Source organism: Anguilla anguilla, chromosome 18 (assembly GCF_013347855.1).
Source record: "Anguilla anguilla isolate fAngAng1 chromosome 18, fAngAng1.pri, whole genome shotgun sequence".
Taxonomy (NCBI): domain Eukaryota; kingdom Metazoa; phylum Chordata; class Actinopteri; order Anguilliformes; family Anguillidae; genus Anguilla; species Anguilla anguilla.
The window spans coordinates 26,079,657-26,089,375 of NC_049218.1; the positions used below are offsets into that span (position 1 = coordinate 26,079,657).

Consider the following 9,719-nt stretch of genomic DNA (forward strand, 5'->3'; position numbering starts at 1 on the left):
TCAAATGAATCACACATAGCTGTGGGGTTTCTTTTAAGAGAAAGCAGAAGAGCCTATGCACGCACTTCAGCTCACACCGAGTGAAGTCTGTTCACGGTTGCGTGCGTGAACTGCTGAACTCCAGGCGAAGGCAGTCTATTAGCTGATTATACTCGGGTTTACTCAAAGGATCATTTCTCTGCGGGGGCCCAGATCCCCGAATTTTTTTGCGGAGACGCCGTCGAGGGTTTGAAGAGCGAAATAAAAGCCGAAAGCTGCAGTGGGGGGGGGGGGGGGGGCGCACGGGGGGGGGCGCTGATGGAGCCCGCGCGGGCGAAGCTGTCAGCCAGGCAACGGTAATATCGTCTGGAGCGAACCGCCAACCCGCACCACTCAGCAGTATTCTGCAGGAAGGAGCTGTCAGCTGTCTCAACTGCCACTAAGAACACAAAATGTCTGCATTTCATATTTGTTGTCACTTGCCCATAACTTCTGAATTAAAGTAAGGGAGCCCAATTTGACACTTTTAGTCGAAAAAAAAAAAAAGTCACTTAGAGAGGCAGCCTGTCAGTTACTAACATGGACTCTCTGTTTTGCGGTTTTAGATTTATGGCAAATTGCGTCTTTGGAAGAGCAGGAGTGAGAATAAAGTAGACCTTAAGAAGTCTGACTTTCTTAGGAACTCTGACTGTCTGCTGAAAAAGAAAGGTAAGCAAGTCAGCTACTTTATATTCTACTAACAAACCTTGTTGTTAAGAGCTGTTTTCTTCTTGTGAGCTCATAAAAGTGCTGTGGGACTATCTTGAAGCTGAAGAATATATGATTTATGTTCAAATAATACAATATTGAATTTAATTTTCTGGCGATGGCCTCAAATTACGGATATGGAGTAAATTCTGTTCACGTAAATATTGCCATTACTATATTCACATAATGTACCAGACTGGCTCATTATACCCCTTTTTCACTGTAGAGCTGGAACCAGGCTGGCTTATTATACCCCTTTAACACTGCAGAGCTGGAACCAGGCTGGCTCATTGTAGCCCTTTTCCACTGCAGAGCTGGAACCAGGCTGGCTCATTGTAGCCCTTTTCCACTGCAGAGCTGGAACCAGGCTGGCTCATTGTAGCCCTTTAACACTGCAGAGCTGGAACCAGGCTGGCTCATTGTAGCCCTTTCACACTGCAGAGTTGGTACCAGACTGACTCATTATACCCCTTTCCCACTGTAGAGCTGAAACCGGGTTGGCTCATTGTAGTCCTTTCCTGCTGTGGAGCTTGAAATGAACGAGCTCATGTTAGCAAGCACTGCTTGTACTGGCCTGCAATAAATTATCTGCATTTGTACAGCCAGGCGAGCCAGATCTGACCAAAAGCTTTAGCAAATTTGTGCTTATAGCCCAGTGGTAACCAACTTCGTTCCTGGAGACCCACCATCCTGTAGGTTTTCATTCCAACCCTAAAAAAGCACACCTCATTCAACAGCTAGAGATCTTGTTGTGCTGCTAACTAGTACATTCAGGTGTGCCAAATTAGGGTTGAAATGCAAACCAACATGAACAGGGTTTGTTACCAGTGCTATAGCCTAATGCCAAAGACTCAGACTGCTGGCCTATTTGCTTGTCCACTGTCAGGCCCCACTCAAATAATCCCTCCCTGATGTTAGCGTCATTTTCCCATTGAAAGATGGATGCTAACATCCAAGATAAAACCTGTGGTAACCCCACCTTTGACATTGAATGTTCCCATTTACCCCAGCTGGCCCAATCAAGCACCCCTGAAAGGATATTACTGAGGAAAAGCAAGAACACTGACATGCACTTCTTTACCCAGCATTAGCGTAGCTTCTGGCTAATGGCAACAAGCTATGCCATTACTTTGCTACCACTGACATTCAGCACTTGACTCGAGACCAAGATAAGCAAGACCAGTGCTGCTCATTTTTGCAACACTTCTCAAACATCATCTTCACATGTACTGTCAAAGGAAGCAAACTTTGTCCACATGTCAACGTTAGCTTCCATTCATCTTGCAAGCCATGTGCTCTTCTCTGAAAACTATTTTTTCTTTCAAATATTTTCTGCATTTTTCAGAAAACAACACTGGCCCAAAGGGAAGTGTGGACGTCAAAGGAACACTCATAAAATATTCAAAGGAATCTTAAGATTCCAAGGCTGCACAGTGTCAGCATGTTAAAACTGAATAACACCCACTGTAGTTGTTTTCTTGTGCTTAGTTTTAACTTTATATACCGTACAATTAATCCATAAAGTACCCACTTAATCAAGTGCTATTTTATCAAAATATTGAAATGTAAATGACAATCTACCCCATGCCCTGGAATAAATTCACTTAAGTGTTAAGCTCTTCAGTCTGGGGGGAAATGAAAGTAATTTATTAAAATTGCTCCCGCTGCTCAGATTTGAAGTTTTCCACCAGAATTAAAAAAAATGTGTCATAAAAAGCCTGCCACGGAGCTTTAGTTCCTTTCCTTTGTTTCTTCAGACAGATGCAAATTTACAGTATAAATATTTACAATATATCCCCTCTTTTTTCCTCAAACAGTGCAATTAATAAAACTATAAAGACATTTTTCAGTGCTGATTGGTGTAAGTACTGGCTGGTAGTAACTGCATGTTTGGCTGGTCTAATTACTTTTTAGTTTTAGGTGCTTTATTGCTTACTTAATTGAGTACAAAGTGCTGCAAAAGCAACTTGACATAAAAAAAGAAAACGGGGCATCAGACAGACCTTTAACGAGAGTCCTGGGTTTATATGAGCAGAACAGAAGGCAGAATGAGGGTGTTGAGTTAATTACAATCCCCAACAAAGGCCCGGCTCTCCATTCGGGGCCTGTGTCTGCCCAATCATTCATAAACAGCCAGCCGTAAACAGCCAGCCAAAACAGACAGAGTCTGAAAGTCTGCAAACTGAGGCAGGTTTTTGCTGCGCTTGTGTTTGTGGGACTGGATGAATGGCCAGAGTGTGATGAATCAGAAGCATCCGTCTCTGTGTCATGCACAGGTGTTTGGGACCATTAGCCATGTTTTTATTTTTATTTTTTTATTTTATTTGTTTATTTAACAGGGGCCAGGCACAACACAGAGTTAGCTATATAGCTCATTTACATCTGCGGTCCCTGGGCAGGAAGATATTAAAAACAATACAGTACAATACAAACAGTACAATACAAACAATAAAAAACAATACAATTCAGTCAGAACGCTCTCCTGGTGTGTTTTCCCATTGTTGGATTTGATAGGGGTGATTCTGTGACACTGCCACAGTTATCATTATCAAATATTTTATGTTTTATTATTTTGGATTTTGCCCTTCAAACAAATAATCTTTGTACTGGTAAATGAGTCCTTGTGAACAATGGAAAGGTACTGTATGGCTGCCTCCACCCATTACCGCTGCACAAGGCAAACTTTAAATAGGCAGTGGTCCATTTAAGGAGGGGGTTACCCTCCCAAAATGGCTCCCTGAGAGGAAGTGGGGTGCAGGAAGTAAAGTAATGAAGGTAGGACAGAAGGAGGGGGAGATGCTATGGTTTTTTGACTGTGTTTGGCATGGTGTAGAGTTTATGAAGAAACTGGGGTGAAATATATCTACATGCATCTTAAATGCCTGTCTGGGTCCAGAAGCGTGGTGAGAAGTTAAGTTAGCACCGTTGGAAGGAAGAGACCCCAAGCACATACTAATACAAAGGTATCAGCCAGGAAAATACCAGGGAAATCTTCAAGCCAGGTGAGACCTTTCCGTATATTTTCTTTTTCACCTTTTTATTGTTGCATTAAGGAATTTTTACATTTTGTTGTGTATTTTTCCTTTTAGTTTTTTCGTTTTTTCCTTTTTTCCTTAAAGACTTACCTCACCACCCTGTGGAAACCCCTTTGTGGATGTGGGACTTTGTAAAGGACCTTTCATGTTTCAGTTGTGTATAAGTATATGTATATGCATTAAATGGTGTTTGGTTGTACATAGTGGGTGCACATTTTCAAAAACACATTGTGTTCACGGTTATCTACATACTGTGTTGGTGATTTGATAAGCAGTGCCCTCACGCCCCATGGTTTTATACACAGTGGCTCTCTGGATATATTTGTAACTAGGCCTGAGGGTCAGGCTGTTTGTTACAAAACATCTCACCCTCCCAAAAAAAAGGTTTGTCCTCGGAAAGGGACTGTACCCGGGCTGAAATGTCTCAGTAGATTCTATTTGCAGGCCTTATTAATCGTGCTTGGTGCCAGGGTGTCGCAGGCAAGCAACCTGGCCTCATCTCTGGCTGGACTGCCTTTGCGGGTGACCCTTGAGCCACACCTGAATGAAGGTCATTTTGGTGGAGAGTGTGTGTGCCGCTCCAGGCTACCTCTGATGAATGCAGAGGCTAGCAGAGGCTAGCAGAGGATGGAGGACCTTTCTCACGGGCACACTTACAGTAAACATGCACACCTCTCGGCTCCTAAACTCTCATCATTTCAAAGTGGAATGGTCCCCTGGGCATGCCAAATGACTCACTGGCTCAACACGCACATTGGTTATGTCTCACTGTTTGTACGGCTGTTATTGAAATGGCTATTGCTCCTGTTTTAAACCTTTGGAAGAGTCCCAGGGGCCGGTCATCCCAGCTGGCCTGGCGTAAGCACAGCCACATTCCTCCTCCGCCCTTGTGGCTGAATTTAACACCGCCTGGCTTTACGAGTTCCTGGGTTTGGGTGTGTAGATGTCTGAACATCTCCTCCAGACGTCCTGGGTTTGGGTGTGTAGACATCTGAACATCTCCTCCAGACGTCCTGGGTTTGGGTGTGTAGACGTCTGAACATCTCCTCCACACGTTCTGTGCACTGCAACTAACTTAATGATTGTGTAGCCACATGAAGGGATATTTATGGTGACCAGGTGAAATTAATGTATAGAAATCCCTAGATATTCAATTTTCTTCAGAGAGTTATCAAAGACATCAAAATCTATGCACTTCCGTAACAGACCAGAATGACATAAACATGCAAGAAAGAATCTGAATTTTCATCTAGAAGACTCTAACCTAAAAAGTGATCAGATTGAGTGATCCATTTTTGGCTGGACCACAACAATCAAAGAGTGGAAGGAAGACGGTGAGATCCAATCAGAGTGCAGAATGAAGAGGGTGAGATCCAATCAGGGTGTGGAAGAAAGGGTGAGATCCAATCAGAGTGCGGAAGGAAGAGGGTGAGATCCAATCAGGGTGTGGAAGGAAGAGGGTAAGATCCAATCAGGGTGTGGAAGGAAGAGGGGGAGGGATATCCTGAAAGGAGCGGCGCCATACAGGGGAGACACGGAGTGGGTCAGCTCCTCATCACTGAGCCCTGATCCACCCCAGCCCAAGGGGGCTGTTTGAGAGTAAACACGTCACAAGAGCCTAAGTTTCCTCCTTTACAAGAACAGGAAGGTTATCTACCTTTGAGTGGAACCATTCTTCCTGTGTCTATTCTTCATGGTCCTGTGCTTCTCTCGGGTGCTGACAGGGCTGCAGGAGGGTCGTGGAAGGCCTGTAAGGCTTATGGAAGCTTGGCCTGGCTCTCTGCGGCCAGAGATTGCATAAAGCGAAATGAAGAGACACGGGTTGAACTTGGGATTGGCCTGTTCCTTCAGTAAACTGCAGTACACCTTCCCAAAACTTGCAAATGTTGTGGCCGTAGAGGTCTTATGGATCCCTTCCTCTTTCATCATCACCCTAATTGATCACAATTCAGCATCAGGCTTAGAGACACAGTTCAGCTCTGAAGGTGTCAAAATCATCTCCGCTCACACAGGAAGTCCGACACATCCAATCACATCCAAAGAAAGCCTGACAAGGGAGAAAGCAAGCCCACCACAGAATGACAGAATTTATGACATTTTTTTATAAATTATCTATTCATGCAGGGAGATATAAGCTTTTATTTTGGAATTCAAAGCTGCCTCCCTCAGCGTACTCGGACATCCTTAACCACAGCGCCGCACTGTCTGCCACATCAGACCGGACTTAATTTGCAGTCATGCAGTTCTGTCCCCATTAAACCCATGACACTTTCGAAAAGGTGTTAACCCCAGTGTCCTTGGCAAGAGCTGGCACCCTGTGTCCGTCCAACTAATCATCCCCCCCATTCAACACCTGACTGGCGACAGAATATCTTTTTTATTCACTGCAAAGGAAACCTGAATTTTCGGTTGGCCTTCCTGGTTAAACAAATCTGAACGAAGACAGTTGTACTTGCTGAAGCAACATGGTTGTGCCTCAGTCAAGCCAGCTGGACTTCCTGCATCCACTCTGTCTGGATTTTCATTAAGCAGTCGAGGCCAGCAGTCCACACCGTGGACTGACAGGCAGGACAGGTCCACGCTCACCATTTTCGATAAACCTGTAGCTAAAGAAATCTCAATTTTAGCATACAGTCACCATGCCTCCTCCACTGAATGTGTGGCACTGTGGGTGACCTCTTCATACACTCATCTGTGAAACCCTTCCACGGGAGTCCAAGACAGTTAGACAACAGCTGCCAATCACAAGTCTCCATTCTAGGTAATGACATTTAAACAGCGTTTTTGACCCTGGCAGCAAGTCCCAAAAGAAAGAGATCAATATAATATTAGATTTGAAGGAATTGCACTCTCAAAGCCTGGAAGGTAATTGAAAAAAGGTCTGTGTGTATCAAAAACAGAAAGTCATTCCGTGCAAGATCCGCACTGCAAACTTTTAAAGTGGGGATTTTGAACAGGAGACTCCCGTACTGGTCTGGGAGATACGGGGGCTGGGCTCCCTCCCCAGGTAAGCACACAGGGCACACCGGCGGAGGATGCTGCTGTCACACCTGCCTTGTCGAGTCAGTCGGAGGTGTGTTTTCTGGACCGGACGGCCAGGAAAAATCTGAAAAATGAAAAATCTGGCAGCGGGTAGGAGCCTCGTGGGGTTGGGGAGAGATGGTGTTAGCCACTCTGCTGGTTTTTTGACGAGGACAGAAGGAGGGGGTTGACCAGAGCAGGAGTTCTCTGTGTGGTAGTTATGTTGATGTCCATTTCACCGTTTTGCAAAAAAGGAAAATGTGTGAATTATTAAGTTCTGTAGGACAGTGGCACTATATGCGATGGTTTAACACACAGACATTAATTAGCATCAGTGTTTCCTGTGAATGTCAAAAGAGAATGACAAGCTTACTCCTTTTTTTAAAAGTGGAAAATCTCACAGGCATCTGATTGCTCCCTGATGAACAAAAACAATTGGCAAGAAGCCGGTTCTGCGTGTTGCCCTTAACTACTGGGGCCCGATTGGTTCGCCATGTTCTCCTTAACTACTGTGACCCGTTTGGCTCTCCATGTTCTCCTTACCTATGGTGATGTGCTTGGTTCTGCAGGTTCCCTTTAAATACAGCAACATGCTTTCATCTCCAGCTTGGCCCTGGTACCGCTCTATCTCCCTATGTTGAAGCCCTCAAAAGATGCCACTGGAACAGCCAGACGCTCTCAAAATGACCCAGCCGCTCACCTTCTGAATGGAAAGGTAATAAAAAGGTGTATGTAGACGGGTATTGAGCCACGCTCTTAGGGGTGCTAATATGAGCAGCTGAATGCCATTGATTCTGTGCAGGAGAGAACGATCTGCTAATGTTTGAGAGATTTTTATTTTTCTGAAGAGGAGAGTAATGTGGTTTTACGGGCATCTTGCTCTTGATGTGTTGAGTCCAATCCAATATTTGATTAGCATTACTTGTTTGCTGGTGAGGTGTAAATATTAGCCATTCACCGGACTCGTGATTAAATGTCACAGTCCCCAGGTTTGAATACCTGCTGAGCCCAGTGGTGAATGACCTTTCCCTCCCTACAGTGTATCTCCTATGGGCTTGTTTGCAGGCCAAATTCCACGGCAGTCTGAGAGCGCCCCCTGGCTAAATATGATAAAACAACAAATACAGAGAGTAGGGAAAACTATGCACTTACAATATCTTTGAATATCCAGGTAATTCTTATTTTAAAATGCAGGTCCACGTCATATACACTCACCGGCCACTTCTTTAGGTACACCTGTTGAACTGCACCCGTTAACGCAAATATCTAATCAGCCAATCACGTGGCAGCAACTCAGTGCATTTAGGCATGTAGACATGGTCAAGACGATCTGCTGAAGTTCAAACCAAGCATCAGAATGGGGAAGAAAGGTTATTTAAGTTACTTTGAACGCAGCATGGTTGCTGGTGCCAGAGAGGCCGGTTTGAGTATTTCAGAAACTGCTGATCTACTGGGATTTTCACACACAACCATCTCTAGGGTTTACAGAGAATAGTCTGAAAAAGAAAAAATATCCAATGAGTGGTAGTTCTCTGGGCAAAAATGCCTTGTTGATGGCACAGGTCAGAGGAGAATGGCCAGACTGGTTTGAGCTGATAGAAAGGCACCAGTAACTGAAATAACCACTCGTTACAACCAAGGTATGCAGAAGAGCATCTCTGAACGCACACCACGTCAAACCTTGAAGCAGATGGGCTACAGCAGCAGAAGACCACACCGGGTGCCACTCCTGTCACCTAATGAAGTGGCCGGTGAGTGTATATTTCAATTAGTATTCGCTAATTCATTGCTGAAGCAAAACTCATAGAAAAAAAGTAGAAAAGATAATACAATGGTCCTTAATGTAAGTAAAATACTACTGCATAATTACATTTACACTGTGAACACTAGCCACGGTATCTTAGATAAGTGCATCCACATGACTATCCCATGAATAAATATTCCTGTCACATTTGTAGGTAGCAGTACTTCATGCTCTTCAGCTTGGTCTTCTTGACCCTGTGAGGTCAGGCCACAAAACAACCTAAAAAATAAAGTGACTCGTATGACAGTGGGTTGATGGGCTGCATAGACTAAAATAATTTCAGTGGAGGGATCGCACCCTCTTGTGGTGAATTCCAATACTGCTTTTTGTGAGCACCTAATTTCAGGGTTTACCCAAAGTACTGTATTGGCCTACTCAATTCTACTTTACCTGAAAGTCAGGTGTGAATACAGTCTGGCCAATCAGTAGCGCTAACTGTTCAGTTAATTACCTGGGGGAAAAAGAAAACCAGGGCCGGATTTGGATTCAAGGTCCAGATTTAAGTATCCATGGTATAGGCAATGAAAAAGAGTCACTTCCTAAGAACACTCCATTTGTTTATGTTTTTCAAAAAGTACATGTTAAGAAAATGAGATCAAAGTCAAGCCTAATTTTATCCTATATTTTATTTCTGGTTGACATGAAAATGTAACCATATTCATGTAGCATAAAATTCACCTTTTATTTACAGTAATGCATCAGCAACACACCATATACAAGATACAAGTGTCATAATTGTAGTTTAGCTACATGTATGAAAGTGCACGTACTGTAAATGTAAAATGAACATTTCTAGAATATTTACAACAAAACTGACAGGACATTCCTTTGCATATGTACTTGACACGTTCTGTGGGATTTGACCCCTTGTTTAAAAAATAATTTATTATTTAAGCAATGCAGGCTATGACGCATCCCCACACATTATTACAGTTGATAGAAGCATGCATGGACTATCTCCTTTACCTCTTGTTTTGCTAATGCTTCTGTGTAATTCAGACACTGAAATGCAATTTCATGATCAGCTGGCACAGCCTGCAGGTGTCCAGTCAGAGGGCTTGCTCTCACATGATGTGACAGCCCGGCCAATTAAAACCCTCATTCCCCAGATCACAGTCTACATCAGAATGGTC

The 9,719-nt window shown here is 43.8% G+C and overlaps 1 long non-coding RNA gene across 1 annotated transcript; it reads left to right on the forward strand.

The window, feature by feature from the left end:
- The first annotated feature begins 355 nt into the window (after positions 1 to 355).
- On the forward strand, positions 356 to 7,864 carry LOC118218402. The gene is made up of 3 exons (XR_004763409.1): positions 356 to 481; positions 585 to 687; positions 7,352 to 7,864. It is a non-coding gene; the product is annotated as an uncharacterized LOC118218402 (long non-coding RNA).
- The last annotated feature ends 1,855 nt before the right edge of the window (positions 7,865 to 9,719 follow it).